Here is a 19078-nt window from a genome sequence, read left to right on the forward strand (position 1 = left end):
TATATATATACTCATGCAAATAAGCGTCTTGGGTTGCTCTTTTTTTCAGCCTCTGCAGAGTGAAAGAATTAGTGGGTGGGTTTTCAGATCATGTGATGGTGGAACAGCCTATCTATGTTCACTCGCTCTTAACCCCTTTCCTCCGTGACAATACTCTCACTCTCTCCTCCTCCAACCTGTTCTCATTTTCTTTCTCTCCATACTCTTACTGTAATAGAAGAAACATATGTGCTCTCTCTCTCTCTCTCGCTCTCTCTCTGTCTCTCTCGCTCTCCCTTTGACATCATAATTCTGAGCTGCAGGGTCCAGCAGGAGGGTGGGGGACACATGGTAAACTCCACAAAGAACTTGCTCTGATTGCTCTCATTTCTCTTCCCCCTCTCTTCATTCTCTCTCTTTTCTGTTCTTTGCTGTACCTCTGCAGGCTGTTCTCTGTCCAACAACTTGGTTTTCTAGATGACAGTTAAGCTTTTCTCTGTGTTTTCTCTCTTGTACGAGTTATGTACGAACTGCTCAGTTCCCGGTGACTATGACTGAAATAGTTTCTTTCTCTTTCTTCAGTCCTCTAAGTCATATTCCTGCACATTTATATCTTTGTTTGTTTTTTCACCATTCTCACTTTATCCTCACTGTTCTCTGTCTTTCTGCCTCTCACAGTTCGGCAATACCTAAGAAATTGTTTCGATGCCAAACTGCTATTTCACCTGAAGCACTGAATTTTAAATAAACCAATCAGGATGGCCCAAGAAATCAAGGCCAGCAAATCACAAACCATGGGTGTGGCCTCATGTACAGTGACCGTGTTGATCATCAGGTTTTTGTTTCTCTTCATCCCATAGACCGAGAGAGAGAGAGAGAGAGAGAGAGAGAGAGAGAGAGAGAGAGAGAGAGAGAGAGAGAGAGAGAAATGAGAAAGGGTAAGAGACACAAAGGAAAAGGAAAAAAGAAGAGAAAGCAGAATCACTGGAGAATGTCAAAGATTACAGAATGGAATTAAGGGAACCAAACCAGGTCAAATGCAAGGCAACAAATATTATAATATAACAAACGAATTAAATGGAAATGAATAGTAGTTTCAGTATGTTTATAAAACCTGCTTACATTTAAGCATTTCTGTTAAGTATCTCTAAAGTACAGAATACATTTTAAATACGTTATAATAATATGTTAATAATTTATCACATAATATCAAATTCAAAAATAGCTTAAAATAAATCCATAAGGGATAACACAGAAAATTAAACGAAAGAAAGAAAGAAAGAAAGAAATCCAAGCCACCCGAAAAGAGGTTGTTGTGTCGCGTCTCCACTTTTGGTGCACAAGTCACATGACCTGACAATTCATATATAATAATTCACACAAACTAAACCCCAAATCTCCCCCAAAAGTTTATTTGTTCCTCGCCGTCTGTTGCTTTCTGTATATATGTTTCGGTTATCATAACTATAGAACTATAATCACAAGCACATATGCAAACACATACAAGGCATGTCTACCATGCGGCCTAAACACATCATACTCTACACATAAAACCCTGAGTTCTGAGAACAGAGCTGAGAGAATCATGAAGAATGTTCAACTGCTGATAGGGAAACCGTGGAGAGAGAGAGAGAGAGAGAGAGAGAGAGAGAGAGAGAGAGAGAGAGAGAGAGAGAGAGAGAGAAAGTGAGAGAATAAAATACATGAAAGAAAGAAAGAATTCGTAATGGGCAGAAGTCTAAATCCTGTAAAAATTCTATATTCCTACAGAAATGTTTCAGACAGTGCTTCAGCTTCTTGGCACCCTCTCTCTTTACTTCTTTTTCCCTCTTTCCTCTTTCTCCCTCTCTCCGTCCGTGTACAGTCAGTGGAGTCTGCAGTGAGTGTTTCTCATAAAATCTGCTGTGCTCTTGGGGGGGGGGGGGGATTGGGGGGGTTTGGAGTTGGAGGGAGGTTTGGGGTGCTGATTGGGGGTTGAGGTTTTAAAAGCTGGAAAAAAAGAAACCCTCCTTCAACATTTTTCCATTAGTCATGGAGAAGCTTCCAGACACCCATTAGTAGTGGAAAGGGAAGGAACGTCGGTGCACTGGAAAACGTATAAACATGCAAAAGTGATACCATTTTCTGTAGAAAAAGTATGTATTGAAACCACTGAAAGGAGCTGAATTTTTTTTCAAAACCAAAAATGCTCCAAATGATACATGATTTTTATACAGTCACTTCAGAAAATAAGTACACCCCATGAAAGTTATAGTTTTTTGGCGTATTTGGACAAGCAAACATTTGATCCTCTTTGAAACAGTGCCTATTAATAAAGATGATACGCATTATCAAACGACAAGTTAAATTGACATTTTGTAGTAATTTTCACAATTTAATTAAAAAAACAAAAAAAAAAAAAACAGATCAGTCACATGAAAAAAGTAAGTACACCCTTACATTTATCACACCTTCAAAACCCTAGCATTAGAATCAGGTGTTGTAGATCAGGTGCCAGTGATTAGAACCTGCTTAAGGAGTGCAGGTGGAACCGGTCTTATTTACACCCCTCTTATATCTAGTGTCTGGTGTTCCCTTTGCTATTGAGGTGTGTGGTGTCATCATGCCAAGATCTAAAGAGTTCTGTAAGACCTTCAGAGAAAAGGTTGTGGATGCCTGTGAGTCTGGCAAGGGGTTTAAAAAGATCTCCAAATTATTTGAAACACATCATTCCAGTGTAAGGAAAATAATCTACAAATGACGCAGATTTCAAATGACTGACAATTTATCCAGGACTGGCCATCTGATGCAGAAAAGAATTCTCCAAGAACCCCAAAATTTCTTCACAGGCTCTACTAGTGACACCAACAATCAACTGTTGGTGTTAAAGTGCATGCTTCTGCAATCAGAAAGAGATTGCACAAATTTGACCTGCGTGGGAGGCGTGCCAGGAAAAAAGCCTTTGCAAGACTACAGTTTGTTAATGAGCATACAGGTAAAGACCAGGCCGTTTGGAATAATGTGCTCTGGACAGATGAATCAAAGATAGAGTTGTTTGGTCACAGTAACAGCAGACATGATTGGCGCAGACCAAAGACAGCTTTTCAGGAGAGGCACCTCATACCAACCAGGGTTATGGAATGGCCGAGTCAAAGCACAGATTTGAATCATATTGTAATATTGTCAGGGAATTTTAAACGGGCAGTACATGCAAGAAAACCCTCAAACATCTTGTAACTGAAAGAATTACAAGACGTTATTTCTGCTACAGGGGCAATATTACATTATACTGTGTGCTTCAAACTTTGTGGCCACAATTTGGGGAGAGCTCATAAAAACACGTACTTGTTTCCATATAGTGTATCTTGCTCTACTGTCTGCTCTGCTTATCAGCCATCATTGTTCATTATGACTAGCAGGTTGTGTAAGCGCGTCTATTATGGTTTTTAAACGCGCCTAATTTTGTTTTAAAGGTCTCATACAATAGGTTTACATGCATCCAAGCTCAAAATACACTTTAATTTTCACATAATTTACATTGCAGCATTTTTTCCCTACTTTCACAAATGACTCGTTCAATGATCTGTTCATTCTAAACTCCTCCTTTCAGAGCGCCTACTCTGCTCCTGATGTCCCAGTCTGTTGTGATAGGTCTACTGCTGTCGGAAAGGAAACGCCCTCTACCATATCTGAGTTTACCATATCCATAATAATGTTGGTTTTACCTTACCAATTTCATAACGTGAGTTAGCCAGTTAGCAGAGGCTAACAGCTAACAGGCTAAAAGCTGTGCACTGGCTATACACGTATGCAACACAAGTCCACGCTTGGTAGAAAATATATACATAAACAATTAAACACACTTACAGGTTGTGATCCAGAGGCACAAGATGGTCCAACTAAAGTGGATGCGGCCGCGTTTTTAATGAACAATCGTTTGACTTCAGCTAGATTTGAGAAGCAGTCGTCAGTGAAATGATTGGAACACAAATGAAGGTCGGAGTTGAACTGCTGTGGTATCGTTTAAAAATTTAATTCTAACCACCGACGCTTTACATCCTCATCCCGTGGGAGTTCATACAATGTTGTTTTGCTTTTGCAGCGCAGAAAACAACGTCTTCTAGTCATGAACCTAACTCTTTCAGGACACAACCTCAACTGTAATGTTTGAGGGCGGGTCAAAGTATACGTTGTTCGTGAGCAGCCAATGAAGACCAGAGGCAGAGTTTTTGTTACCAAATTACGTAGGTTAGTACAGGAAGTAAATCTGGAATCACTAACGACTCGTTTCAGCTGTTTAAAATCGGCTCTTTGTTTTAGGAGTCAATAACCCCGTTTGTCCTGCACTTTGATTTTTGAAACTTTGCAGACTTTTTACATTCACAAACAGCTCTATAACACACTACATGAAAGGTAATATCTGAAAAAGCATAATAGGTGCACTTTAAGTTTGAGCACTTGGGCCAGATTTGACTCAGAAGGGCTTAAATCTACTAGCCAAGTACAGTAGGCATCACCTGCAGTCAGCACAGTGGATGTCCGAACCAGAGAGAGCTTCCTAAAGATAGTCAATGTTAAGGCAATGAGCACGTAATTGAGGTTTCCATGGGATTGCAGTATGACTCTTTAGTCGCTCAGAGCCAAATGTATGTAGCTGCTCTAGCCTGGAGAATACAGGATGGGACAGGGCCCAGGACCCAACCTGCAGGAAACCGACAGGTGAGTGCCATACTGAGCAAACTCATAGACAGCTCTGTGAGTAACAGCTTGACTAGTATAGGTGTTAAAGTCTACAAGGGAGAACCATTCAACTAAATGAAATGTGTGTGTGTGTGTGTGTGTTTAGTTTAGACTATGATGAATAACACTAGCGGGACTCTAATGCCTCTACCAGACATCCTCTTGTATAAACACACACACAGACACACACACACACACACACACACTTCACTATAGATACATAAAGCTATGTCTACACATTAACCCCTAACCTCAATAAACAAACAAAAAAAAATTCAAGAATACTTTTCTTTGTGGGTCAAAAGGTCAAAGTGTTCATTTAATCTCACACATAAACATGAATACATATTAATCCAACCGAATAACAAATGAAAATGTGAACATTCACGTGTGTATATGTTGGGGGTGGGGGGGGGGGGGGGGGGGGGGTTCCACTGTGTAAGGTCATAGAGGAGCAGAAGGCTTCACATTGCTGTACAGATGGAGGGATGTTTTCCTATTGACTCATACTAGACTAACACACACACACACACACACACACACACACACACACAATTTTCATCTCCTTGGAGACCATAACTTTTCCCTCTCTCATGTCAGAAAAAGAAGTAGATTTTTTTCTTTCCCTTCTCTCTCTCGCTCTCTTAATTTAATTCTTTATAGCTATATAGATATAACTGCATGTTCTGTGCCGAAGCAAAATAAAGTTGTGTTGACACAACTAAACATATGTAGAATAAATACAATTGTCATTAGTGGTGTATTAATGAGAATAATGCAATAAATGAAATAATAATTGTATCACTTTATATAGATATTAAGGTGTTTAATGTCTGCAAATGCCTGATCTCCTTTTAGGGTTTAGTGGCATTTTTTGAGTAAGTCCTTGATCTCACATACACACACTGTGGGTGGGCTGCCTGGTCACTGCAATCTCCGTTCCCATATGTGCCATCTCTTGCACTCTTCTCCAGCAGAACTACAGTGGTGTGAAGAAGTATTTGAATTCTTCTGTTTTTGTGTATATCTCATAATCATAGTTTTATATCTTCAAACGAAATACAACAGCAAACTGAATAAACACACAATACACTTATAATTTAGTTATTTATTTTAATTGAAGCTAAAAAAGTGATCCAACACCTATCACCCATGTGAAAAACTAATTGCCCCCTTAAACTTAAAATCTGGTTGTGCCACCTTTAGCAGCAATAACAGCATCCAAACGCTTCTGATAACTGGAGATCAGTCTTTCACTTACTTCCAGGACTAGGATTTACTCCTATGTTTTGCATCACTGTCTTGCTGCAGAATCCAGTTACGCTTCAGTTTCAACTTACAGACTGAAGACCGGACATTCTCCTTTAGGATTTTCTGGTAGAGAGCAGAATTCATGTTTCCCTCAATTACTGCAAGTTGTCCAGACCCTGAAGCAGCAGAGCATCCCCACACCATCACACTGCCTCCACCATGCTTGACCGTAGGTATGATGATCTTTTTGTGGAATTCTGTGTTTGGTTTAAAACAGATGTAACAGGACCCCTATCTTCCAAACAGTTCCACTTTCCACTCATTAATACACAGAACATTCTCCCAAAAGGTTTGAGGATCACCAAGGTGTGTTTTGGTGAAATTCAGACGAGTCTTAATGATGTTCTGGGTTAGCAGTGGGTTTTCACCTCGCCACTCTTCCATGGAGCCGTTTTCCCCCAGTGTCTCTCTGATAGTGGAGTCATGAACAGTGACCTTTACTGATGTGAGAGAGGCCTGTAGGTCCTTTGATGTTGTCCTTTTGTGACTTCCTGGATGAGTCGTCGCTGTGCTCTTGGAGGAATTTTGGAAGGTCGGACACTTCTGGGAAGGGTCACTGCTGTGCCGGGTTTTTCCATTTGGAGATAACGGCTCTCGCTGTGGTTCTTTGGAGTCCCAGAGCCTCTGAAATAGCTTTGTAACCCTTCCCAGACTGATGTATTTCAATCACCTTCCTCATCATTTCTGGAATTTCTTTCAACTTTGGCACAGTGTGTTACTGAGTAAGACCTTTTAACCAACTTCACTATATTTTCTTTACTCAGTTTACCTTTGTTTTATCTTAGATTTTGTTTTAATTTCTGAAACAATTTAGTATGAGATATACACAAAAACAGAAAAAAACAAACAAAAAAAAAACAAAAATCTGTTTTTCACATAAGATGAAGCATGTCCTGGTTTTCTGCAGTCCACCCAAAGAAGAAGAACCTCCAATCCTAAGATTTTATCTCTTTATGGTCCATCAGAAGGACAGCTCTGTCCCCTTTAGAATTTTATTTTAAAAAGTCATTAGAATTTTCACGAACAATGGAGATTTCTGAGGATTTCAGTAAAAAAGAGTTTCTCATCAGACTGGAGATTAAAAAACAAAAACATCTCTAAAGCGTTTGGAGTCCATCAATCCACAGCCAGATTCCCAGATTCCAAGAAGTCCCATCTTACTGTGATCTGACATTTTGTTAATGAGTGGTGATCAGGCATTCAGATACCTCACTCTAATTTAATGTATTTCCTCCTCTGTCATTTCAGCCCTGCTGGACACCAGAGTCACAGAGAACTTCGACTATGACTTTGTTGAGCAGCTCCAAATAAAACTCCAGCCACTTCCCCTACACTACTACAAATGTGAGCCTCACAACGATAGAAAACCCAGAGCCCACTATCAAAATGACCATTCCTCCCATTTATACTTTAAGGAGGTATTCAGCAAAACCAAGGCCTTTGGCCTCTTCATTACTACAACTGTGCCAATGACTTTATCTCTAGCACAATACCTCCATGCAACCATATCAATCCCATTTCAGAATTCTATCAGTGAAGCACTGAAACTCAGCTACATTCATCTCCACCAACCTCAGCAGGGTTCTTCGATGTTCAGAAAAAAGGGGTAGTCTAAGACCTTGCTATAATTACCGAGGACTAAATCACGTATTGCTAATTATAACAACAGTATTGTTGAACTTAACAAAATATTGTTATTGCTTGCCCCCTGTCACTGTCGTACTCCAACAACTTACAGATGTGGCCTTTAAGAATGCGTGTTTTCTCACGCGGTATCACGCGATTCGTCACGTGTGATCACTCGGTATACTGCAGTCGCGGTTCTAAGAATTTAAATTCATGTGTTGTGCTTCACACAATAACCACCAGGTGGCGCATGGAACAACAAACCATAGCTGAACACAGTACAATTAAAATAGAACGTGTGGTCGAATGGTTCTCATAAAAATATTACGTTTCTCATCAAAACTTATGATAAACCTAATTTAAACACGTTTCTACTTACAAGACTATGTAAAATATAAAGTGAGCATGATCGAATCTCGTAGTACAGGTACAATAACTATAGTATTTAAATTAACGTAGTATTGTACGTGTGCGATATTAGTGCGGCAGTAATATGCACGCTTGCTATACCCGTGACCAGGGTTCGAGCCTCAGCTCAACTAACTGTTTTTTTAAATGAGTGTTTTTTCCACAATAGAAAGTTCATCGAGGTAACAGAATGAATTCCGCGTGAACAACACTGACTGGAGCCCATGCCAATTAGAACGATTCAGGTGATGGACTATTAGCAATTTATTGTCATTCATTCGTATAATTCCAACAATTATTACGTCTTTTTTACACTATTTAGCTGTCTTTTTATTTTAAGGTTCTAATAAATTGCATATATAAAATTATTTTATTTACAAGTGTCATGTTTGTGATTTGTATTCGTTATGTGGAATATTCAGCTGAAGCAATGTACAGAAATAGGTGCAGTTGTATAGCCTACCATTTAATTTTCCAGTTTAAATTTTGTTTAACTGTAGATCAAAAAATAAAGGAATGCTTTATAACATTATTTTACAATGATAGATATCATTGACAGATGACTTTTTCCATCTTCAGAACACTGAACGAATATTGTTCATGCTAGGAGGAAAAAATGTTACTATATTGTTTGCAGTGTTATAATAAGTCTTATTGAGCGACTGATCATTTCTGACTGACCTATTTCACTATTTCAGCAGTTACAGTTGTGACCAAGATTTTTTTATTTTTTTTAATGTTAGTGAAAGTACCACTAACTTTTCAAAAACTTTTTTTTTTTTAGAAAAGGAATGCAGTTTGTGTAATTGGGCAATCCAGGGAGTAAAATGCATATGCTCAATTACTGTAGCTTCATTAGCTTTCGATTCATATCCAAATGTACTGGCCGATTAATGATAAATTATCATCTTTGAGTAATCTTATCATCTTTTAACTCATCAGATTGAAGGGGAGGAGCAGAAGCATAAAACTTAGAGAGTCCTATAAATTCTATCCAGGTCAAGTTATTTGTACGTATTTGCCGTCTATGACATCGCAATGGAGGCCAAAGCATTTTACTCAAAATTTTTCAGAGAGAGTTGCCAATTTGCTGATCATTTTGGTCTTTGGGTTGTATTTTGGATTGTTTGCCTAAGTGCTTAAATATCCTGCACCTGCATATGTCGCTGCTGCTTACTTGACACTGTAATACAGTTAGAAGGAAACACGATCAAACGAGTGAAGATAACGGTGCAAGAAACTGCTACCATTACCAAGACCTTCCGCATGAGATGTCTCAAATCTCACAATCAATCAAGCCACTGTTGTACTGAATTTAAGCACACTTGCTGCTAGAGCCGGATTACGGTCTGATCTTCAGTACAGTGTTTTTCTTGCTTGTGCAATATTGCTTACTTGGCAAATAGATGAATACCAATATTTTTCCAAATTGTAATAAAACTGTACATTTTTAACAGCACCCCCCAAATATGGTTTAGCTCATTGCAACACACACAGACTACGCATGCCAGGGATGACTAACTGCACAAAAAAAATCATGGAACAGAAACAAAATAGAAAAGACTCTTCTGAAAATCTCTCTCTCTCTCTCTCTCTCTCTCTCTCTCTCTCTCTCTCTCTCTCTCTCTCTCTCATAGAATTGATCATGTTGTGCCTTTATATGACGTTATACATACAACTCCTTTAATTTTTATTGTTTTCTGAAACACCCCACTTCTTCATCTCCTAGATTTCCCAAGAAGTTGCAAATCAACAACTCTTTACACGTTTGGTTTGGGGGGAGAACCTAAACTGACCCAAAAAGACATTGTGGAAGAGAAAGAAAGAGAACAGAAGGAAATAGGGGGAAAAAAAGGGAGAGGAGGTGGGCTGTCGCTTTCGTTCATCCATCATTCCATATGTGCAGCCTGCAACTGCATGCCAGATGTATTTAACTCGTTCTGTCTTGTTCTTCCTCTCCGTTGCTCACTCTCAATTTTCTAGCATTTTGTTCTCCGTAGTTATTTCTTTCAACCCTACTTCTCTTTCAACTGCTATTGGACTTCCTCAGTCTCATAACCTGGGCTATTTTAATGGGAGGCAGTTATTTTCAACTTTGCGGGTGCATTGAATATAGCATCTGTTCTGAAGGACAGTGTGCAGTGTGAGAAATGCAGTGAAGGAGAGGGGAATGTATAGATTTTTGCTTCATAGAACAGATGATATTTTTAGATGGAGATTTTTTTACAGAAAACTTTTTATTTCCTTTGATATGGTCACATGATTAAAGACAGTGTGTTCTGCCCCCTTATGGTGAGTAGAGGAATGTGGATACAGCCATCACCTGCTCCCCATACGAACCCTATTACTCAGGAAGACACACAACATAAACATACCATATAGACACACAAAAAAAAAAACTAAAATCTTTCAGGAATTATAACGATCTAATCCTGGAATTTTAGCAGCTTACTTCAGGTTTGTGGATGCACATGTGCTGGACGGACTGGAGTGTGTTTGGTCTTAATGGTTTCCAAACGGACTGCTGGGTGTTGGGTCACTGTAATAATGTGTGTGTGCCTGTGTGTGCCTGTGTGTGTGTGTGTGTGTGTGTGTGTGTGTGTGTGTGTGTAGGAAAAAGTGTCGACTGGAACAGGATTTTCTCCTTACACATATCAGAGACACCCCCTAAACACTCACCGATACTCTAAAGGTTCATTTTTTTTCTTTTTACATTTGTAGAAGAAAGTTATATTAAAGCGGTTTAATCATAATAGACTTATTAAATCAGTGTAATTATAGGATGCTTATTTTTATAGAATATTTTTTATATATTCATGCTTCAGACTGTGTTAATTGACTGTGTTAAATGCCATAATCACTTAAAATTAAGCTTTTAGAAATTGAGATCTAACTCTAAAGAAAATCTTTCCAACACTCTCTCTATTTCAAACACGATCTTACATGCTCCTCTCTCTCTCTCTCTCTCTCTCTCTCTCTCTCTCTCTCTCTCTCTCTCTCTCCCATGTCTTGAACAGGTCCAGATGTGAGCTGAAACTGAGTGGTGATGTCATCACAGCCCCATGTCCACTCCTCTGCGGAATCCAGAAAGCAGACAGAGGAGAGAAGTGGGGGATGAGAGAGAAAGAGAAGGGAAAGGTATGCAATAGACACCAAAATGAAGAAATAGGAACATTTGCTTTGGACAGTGAAAGCAAGGGGGTGGTGGTGTTCTTTAATTCAGAGTCAAGAGAGATTAAGAAACATGTATCAAACGTGTTACAAGCCACGTGTGTAAGATCTGCACTGCTGAACATTTCAGTTCAAGTGATTAAGGTGAAGTCAAAAGAATGATTACAGAACGCATACTTGCACAAAGTCAGCATTTACTGTGAAGTTGACTCACCTCTATGAAACGGAAAATGACAAACATATGTTCGCTCTCTCTCTCTCTCTCTCTCTCTCTCTCTCTACCAACAGCACCTGGACATCCCAACGGCCTACAGTTCCTATAATGCAGATGTGTGTGTGTGTGTGTGTGTGTGTGTGTGTGTGTGTGTGTGTGTGTGTGTGCGTGTGTGTGTGTGTGTGTGAGTGAGTGCGTGCGTGTGTGTGTTTTAAATGGGTCAGCTGCTGACGACACTTATGCCAGCAAACTGAGATGGGTTGGGGGTTTAAAGGGAGGGACGCTGTTTGGATTGTTGCTACGCACTACAGGCATAAATAAACCATGGAGGAAAAGGTTATGCTATATAGCCACACGTACAAACTCATTCACACACTCATTGCAGAGAGACTGTTTGAGATTGTGTCTTGATTCTTTTGAATTTATTTTACTTATTTATTTTTTTTGAGTTTGCATAGGAGAAGAAAATGAGGTGGGGATAGAATGAACACATAAAACATGTTCATACTGCTTTGAAATCCAATGGTTGTCGGTTTGGGTAAGATGGTTGTGTGGATCGGGGTGGACCGGGGTGGACCGTTGTGGATCGGTGTGGATCGGGGTGGACCGTTGTGGATCGGGGTGGATCGGGGTGGACCGGGTGGATCGGGTGAGATAAACTGCCCCTAGTTATGAATGTGTTTGTGAATGTGTGTACATCGTGCCCTATGATGAACTGGTGTCCGAACCATGGTATATTCCCAACTCATGCCCAGTATTCTCGGGTTAGGCTCTGGTTCCACTGAGACCAGGATGAAGTGGTTACTGGAGATGAATTTTAGTGGTAGAAATAACCATTACTTAAACAAATGCATGGTCTGACATGATTATTATTATTATTATTATTATTATTATTATTATTATTATTATTATTATAAGCCAACAGTCCAAAATACATATTTTAGTCAAAAACAGACCCTTCATTTCTATAAAATAAAATAACAAGTGAGCACAAAAATAGCTTACACCCAACCACAATAGAAATATTCTGCTGTTAGCCAACAAACTGTGTTTGCCCCAGCACAAAACTGAGCCCACGAACGTACCATAGAAAATTTGTTTAAAACAAGTAGTCAATAAGTAGCGTTTCAGTAGGTAATTTCAGAATGTTCTGAATTGAAAACTTTTCCCACTATGTACTCCTTGATTCCTCTGAGGGTTTTCCCACATGCTGATTCAGTCCAATTCTCAGACAGACATGTCAGGTTGTATTTTTAGAAGAGGCAGATGAAAGGAAAACATCGAGAGAAGGAAGCAAAAAGAATTCTTCTCTGGGAGTAAGTGACGCTTCAGCCAATATCAATGAAGCGTGAATGCCTGTTGAATGCTGTGTTTAAAACATATTCTCAGTCTCATTTTTTTTTTTAAACTCACTCCAAATATACTATATGACAGACACACAGCCATAGGAAAAAGAAAGTACACCCTCCTTCAATTCTGTGTTTCAATTTCATTAAAAAAAAAAAGTCAATCAACATTCAGAGACTAGTAAGTAAACCTTATAATTCAGTAATATGTAAAACCACCCATAGCAACAATTACCTGAAGTACATGTTTTCTGTAAGAGTTTATCAGTCTACCACAGCATTTTGGAGAAATTTTGACAGCCCAGGCTCTACATGAGGATGTTCCTTGTGCTTAATTGTAGGCAATTAAGGTCACAGTTATAATAAGTTACGGACACTAAAGAGACCTTTCTACTGACTCTGAAAAACAGCAGAAGAAAGCTGCCTAGGGTTCCTGCTCACCTGCGTGAACATGCTATAGACCTGCTGCAGGGAGGCATGAGGACTGCAGATGTGTCCAGAGCGATAAACTGCAATGTCTGTAATGTAAGACAGCCGTAAGACGGTGCTACAGGGAGACAGGAAGGACAGCTGATCGTCCTCGCAGTGGCAAACCACGTGTAAGTATGTGGGCTCATTATTCCATTTCCGTTCATCAAATGTCTGTGAAACTTCTTCAGTTTATGTCTCAGTTGTTCAGTCTTTTTATGTTCATACAAATATTTACACATGTTAAGAAATTTGCTGTAAATAAAAGCAGCTGGAGAGTTTACATACAGCTATTTTAAGAGAGCAAACACGAAGGGAAAGAAGGCATGAAATGAAAGGGGTAATATAAAAGATTGAAAGCAAGAACTGTAGAGTGATCATAAAGAATTAGAGACTGAGAAAGAATTCCAGTAGAGTTTGAAAGACGTGAACGAATGACGGGGAAAGACGAGGGAAAGCAGGTCCACACGTGCGTTAAGGAGGAGTCTGGGAAAAGGAAATGTTACATCTTCAGACCGATGTTCAAAAAGAAGAGGTGGGGTGTTCAGTATGCTCGTTTTCCACCCGTCACCTCATCCCTTAGAGAGGGAAACTTTAGCAGAAGAATGCTGTCATGAGTCTAGACTGTTTGGAATGTTAAAGGTGGTTTTCCTGTGTCTGAGTAAAGCGATGGTACTGCTACTGCTACCCACACATACACGTTATCTTTTCATTTTCAAAAATGAGGAATAGCAGGAGGGGGAGAGTAGGCACGAGGTCTTCGCCTCACATTTGTCGAAACGATCTAAAACACAGAAAGAATTCTGAAAGAAGCTTTATCACTCGCACTTTACGTCTTTCTTTATCTTCCAAAAAAAACAACAACATCTGAGCACCGTATATAATCAGTAAACAGAAGGCCCATTGTATTCTGGGACAGAATTCTAGTTGTGCTACACACATAGCCTAGCTTTGGCTGTTATGTGGTATGAAGTGTATAAAGTAAAAAAGAGAGGAATATATTTACTGAATAATCTGTATGGGGATTAAGAGTGGGTGAAACACTACAGTACCCAGTCCATCCATAACAAAGCGACTGAGCAGATGGAAGAGGCTGCAAAAGTACAGAAAAACTATACTTAATTAAAATTACGTGAGGATGGCATGGTCACACAGGGTGGTGCTGCCATCTCTGGATTCAATACAGAGTTACGATGTATGAGTGTTTGGCATGTTCGCCTTGTGTCCATGTGGATTTTCTTCCAAAAACATGTCAGTAGTGGACTGACTGAGGTCAGTTTTCCACATCGTCCACAATTGTCTAAACTGGCCACAGTGATTAACATGAGCATGTACTGGCGTGATGAGTTGCTAACATGGCGCTGCACCATATGGTCACCTTATTTGGTATAATTTTTTCTTTCTACTAATTTATTTTTTCTTTGATTTATTTATTCATGTGATGGATCCCGGAGATGATCCTGGCAACCCTGGTCGCAAGGTGGGATTAAGCCCAGATGATGAAACAATTTCAGCACAGGGCATCATGCACAAATGTTCACGAATGTGTTCTCCACAGTGAAAATAAATCTCCCTCACACTCCCCTTTTTTTCCAGGAATGCGTGATGAAATATTCTGCTGAAATCCGTACACTAGCCGCATCTATAACCCCGCAACATCAGATTATTTGGCCACCGTGGGGAATGAACGGCGCTCAGCACCGTCTTATAGCCAAGTCAGCCAGGAAGCCTGCATATATTTACCAACATGAAGCTCACTACATTTAAACATGCACTTACCGTCCACTTTATTAGGAACACCTGCACATTCATGCAGTTATCCAATTGTATAAAATCACACGGATGCAGCTCAAGAAAATGGTGAAAATGTTATCTCTGTGACTTTAACCATGGCGTGCTTGTTGGTAGCAAATGGGCTGACTTGACTATTTCAGTAACTATAGATCTCCTGGGAATTTCACACAGAACAGTCTCTGAAGTGTGCATATGGTGAAACAAATGAAAACCTTTTGAGAAATTCAATAGTGATGTCATTAGTTCAAAGAGGATTCACACGGAGGGTGAATGGGTGTCATCAGTGGTGGACTGGCCAGAACCCTTTTCAAATGTGCTTGTTAAGACCGAGGGGGTCTCTTGTAAAGAAACAATATTTCGCATGGTCCTTAAAGAGACAAAGAAATTATAATTTTAATAATAATAATAATAATAATAATAATAATAATAATAATAATAATAATAATACATTAAAAATAAAGTCAATTTTTAAGAAAATTCTTTAACAGTTCCATTTAGTGTCAAAGATGGAACTGTTTTCAACACACTTTTACAAAGTCTAACAAAAATTCAGGTGTGTTTTCATTGTTTGAAAAGTGTGATGGACGTGACCCTTCAAAAGTAACACTTTTACCCTTTTTCTCTCCCTTTCTATCTCTCTCCCTTTCTATCTCTCTCCTCTCTTTAATTAGCAGGAGCCGATGACAGAGTTTGGAGAGAAGAGTGCAGGCGGAGGTGGTTGAGTAGAGGCTAAAGTGAAAATTGATAGTTTATGCAAACATCAAGCACTTATTCTTCAGGCGCGCATATACACACAAACTCAAACTTCAGAGACATAATTTCTAAGGCTCATAGAAAAATAAATGAAAAACTACATTGTGATAGATCCTGATTACTGTCTTTTGGTTGAAAAATCTTTTAAGTATACTTGTCTTCACTCATATGGACACAATACTGTACACACACACACACACACACACACACACAGAGTCCACGCAAATCATTTTTACCATGACTCACATACATGTGGAGATGATGTAATCTTGTTGGCTGTCCACGGAGTATGACCCATGTTTTTTGTTTAGTGAGGAAGATAGATAACAGATTGTGCTGCTTGAACATTGTACTAAACCCCTGGAGCCTCTCGACACCCCCCGGGGTTTTCCCTGTTCCAGCGTAACTGAATTTATTCATTTGATAACTGCTGCGTTGAATCAAAAACAACTAATCTGTGTAATGCTGCATCCTTCCAGTGTCCTGGTCCTGTTTAAACTTACAAGGAGGCGAGAGAAAGGTAAGTGTGCTTGTGCGTTCGTGTTTTTATTTTAAAACTTTCATTTTAAACTTTAAACTATTTTTGTTGCTCTTCTTATGCAACACAGTAAAAACAATTACTTTCCACAGGAGGCCAGCAAGGATTTTATTCCTGCACAAAAAGGAGGAGGAGGACACTGCCAGTGATGTCATGGATGTTGGGGATCTAGGACACTTTAACAGCACTAACCTGATGTCCAGGCACAGACAACATGTCACTCGTGTTAAAACAGGGAATATTCTGAAGCACTGTGTATGGACTCTGAACCCCATAGAAATTAATCAGGTGTTTGCCATTCCCTTTATATCAGTGGTTCTCAATTGGTGGATCACGACCCAGTAATGGGTCTTAGGCCCTTTATGATTGGGTCACAGACTGCTGGAAAGAAAAAAAAAAGTTGCGAAATGCACATGATAAAACATAGCAAAGTGGAAAAGTGTTGAAAAATATGACAGTAAGAAAATTCCAGTTTAATTAATTTATTTATTTATTTATTTATTTTAAATGCGACTAATAATACATATAGTCATGTCATGTTGTATGTGATTGTTCCCTGCGATGGACTGGCACCCTGTCCAGGGTGTACCCCGCCTTGTGCCCGATGCTCCCTGGGACAGGCTCCAGGTTTCCCCGTGACCCTGTAGGATAAGCCGTATAGAAGATGGATGGATGTTGTGCAGCCGATCACATTTTGCAGCCAATTCATTTGTAAACAATTGGTGCTAACATGGATAAGTGGAATGAAATTCCCTCTTCCTCAAAAAGAATTTAAAAACCTATGCAAGGCACATGAAATGATGACCCATATGACATAAAATACGGCTTTACTTGCACAAAAGACGAGCATGGTTTGTGCAGATCACAGGTTCAAAAAGGCGTTAAGAGACCAAACATTTAAGCTGTTGATTTGCAGGCCATGATTTCAGCTCTGTTCTTGTTAGCCGCAGTTAAATCACACTGTCGTGTTTATGCATTTAATATTTCCGGGTTTTTTATACTGAGTGTACAGTTCAAAATTCAGTATTCGCGACAATGTTTGTTTTATTTGTTAGATTGAGTAAATTGCACTTTTTCAGAATTATGTTTATGCATTTAAAATATATTTTCCACTGTTAATACACTGTTTCATTTCCTGTTATCTCTGGTGGCGAATGATTACTTTCCAGCTTCATTAGGCCTATGCAACGGATAATTATTAGTGGTATTAATAACATTCATATGCATTATCAATGCACATTATTTCGTTTACTTCTACATGATAAACTACTTTGGTGTAGTGTTGGGTTGCGACTTGATGTCCAATGTAAAATTTGGGTCCTGAAGCAAAACCAGTTGAGAACCACTGTTTAATATCGTTCTAGAATTCTGACGAGAGCATGAGTGAAGTACAGCGATGACAAACCAAACGATGGCTCACATCACCTCACAGTGCTTATACCGTATAACAGACTAGAACTATAGAAAGAGTAAAGATCCGAGCACAGAAGCTTTATTTACAACCTCCAAGCAAACAAGGACGATATCTCAAACTCAAACTCATGACCATTATCCTGATAACCAGGCAATGGTCATGGGTAGACAGTGTAATCAGAACAGAGGGGAATCCAAAGAATAAACCAAGGCACTAAACAACGTGCGTACATGGGATAAACAGGCAGCAAGAATGCTCAGAACTTGTAAAATAGTCAGGGTTAGCAATTCTTTGCAAATCTGGAGCCGGTGTTACAGAAACCCGCAAACTATAGCTGGCTCTCGAAGTCAAATCATCACCTGACAACAGACGCTCGATCTGTCCACTCAAGCAGAGAGGGTATAGCCCGTGGTGTAGGTGTTCATGACAGTGGTTTTTCAAGTAGTCCGATTCTTTGAAATGTTTGCTACCGACATTCTGCCTCTTAAAATGCTCACCTTTATCCCAGAACATAGCACAGAGCCATTTTTTCTCTCACAAATGAGTCTGTTAACTCCACCCCTGCTTGTCCCGGAGTCGAACAGAGCACACGTTTGAGCAGATACATGGAAGGTGGGTGTGATTTTATATGGAAGTATTTCTAAACAATAAAACTCGATTGATCTCTCAATGTATTTTGAATGGACCGATGAATAAGGCAAGGTTTCCTCTTTGACCATCTGACCTGGGCATAGCTGAGGGAGGGATTAAACAGAAGAATTATTCCTGTGTAAAGAGGTGAAGATGAATCCCAAATGAATCGGAAAACTGTTTTGATAAATGTTAATAAACATTTCTCACCTAAATCCTTACATTAATAAAGTTGGTGATTATGGTACTTTTTTTTTTATTGTTTAAGAAACTTTTTTTGTTATTATTTTTTTTTATCTTTGAATGTTTAAAATACGAAAGCATTTACACAGTGGCACTTTTGCTGATGTCTACACTTTCCATGGCCGTATTAAACGGACCTTTCCAGGAAGAAACAATCCTGTTCACAATACAAATACAGTCGCAATCAAAGTGATTCAATCCCCAGTGCAAATCAGGTTTCCTGTCAGAATTGACAGACTTTCAGCTGTCTGCAATGAACAAATCAAATTAAAGCAACTGAAATAGTTCAACATAAGGAAATATCCACAGTGGTAGAACTATCATCAGACCTTGACCATATAATGCTAACAGTTAATAAAGCACTTGAAATGAATCTGATGCTCTTCTATTATGAATAAATCCAACTTAATCATGTTACAGTGATATCCTGATCATGGTTTTAAGAGCTGATGCCTGTTTTATGT

General features: G+C 39.2%; 1 long non-coding RNA gene across 1 annotated transcript; it reads left to right on the forward strand.

Moving 5' to 3' along the window:
* Nucleotides 1–9725: 9725 nt before the first annotated feature.
* On the forward strand, nucleotides 9726–11644 carry LOC124629175 (uncharacterized). The gene is made up of 4 exons (XR_006984085.2): nucleotides 9726–10500; nucleotides 10657–10735; nucleotides 11061–11181; nucleotides 11503–11644. It is a non-coding gene; the product is annotated as an uncharacterized LOC124629175 (long non-coding RNA).
* Nucleotides 11645–19078: the final 7434 nt, after the last annotated feature.

This window comes from Ictalurus punctatus, chromosome 18 (assembly GCF_001660625.3).
Source record: "Ictalurus punctatus breed USDA103 chromosome 18, Coco_2.0, whole genome shotgun sequence".
NCBI lineage: Eukaryota > Metazoa > Chordata > Actinopteri > Siluriformes > Ictaluridae > Ictalurus > Ictalurus punctatus.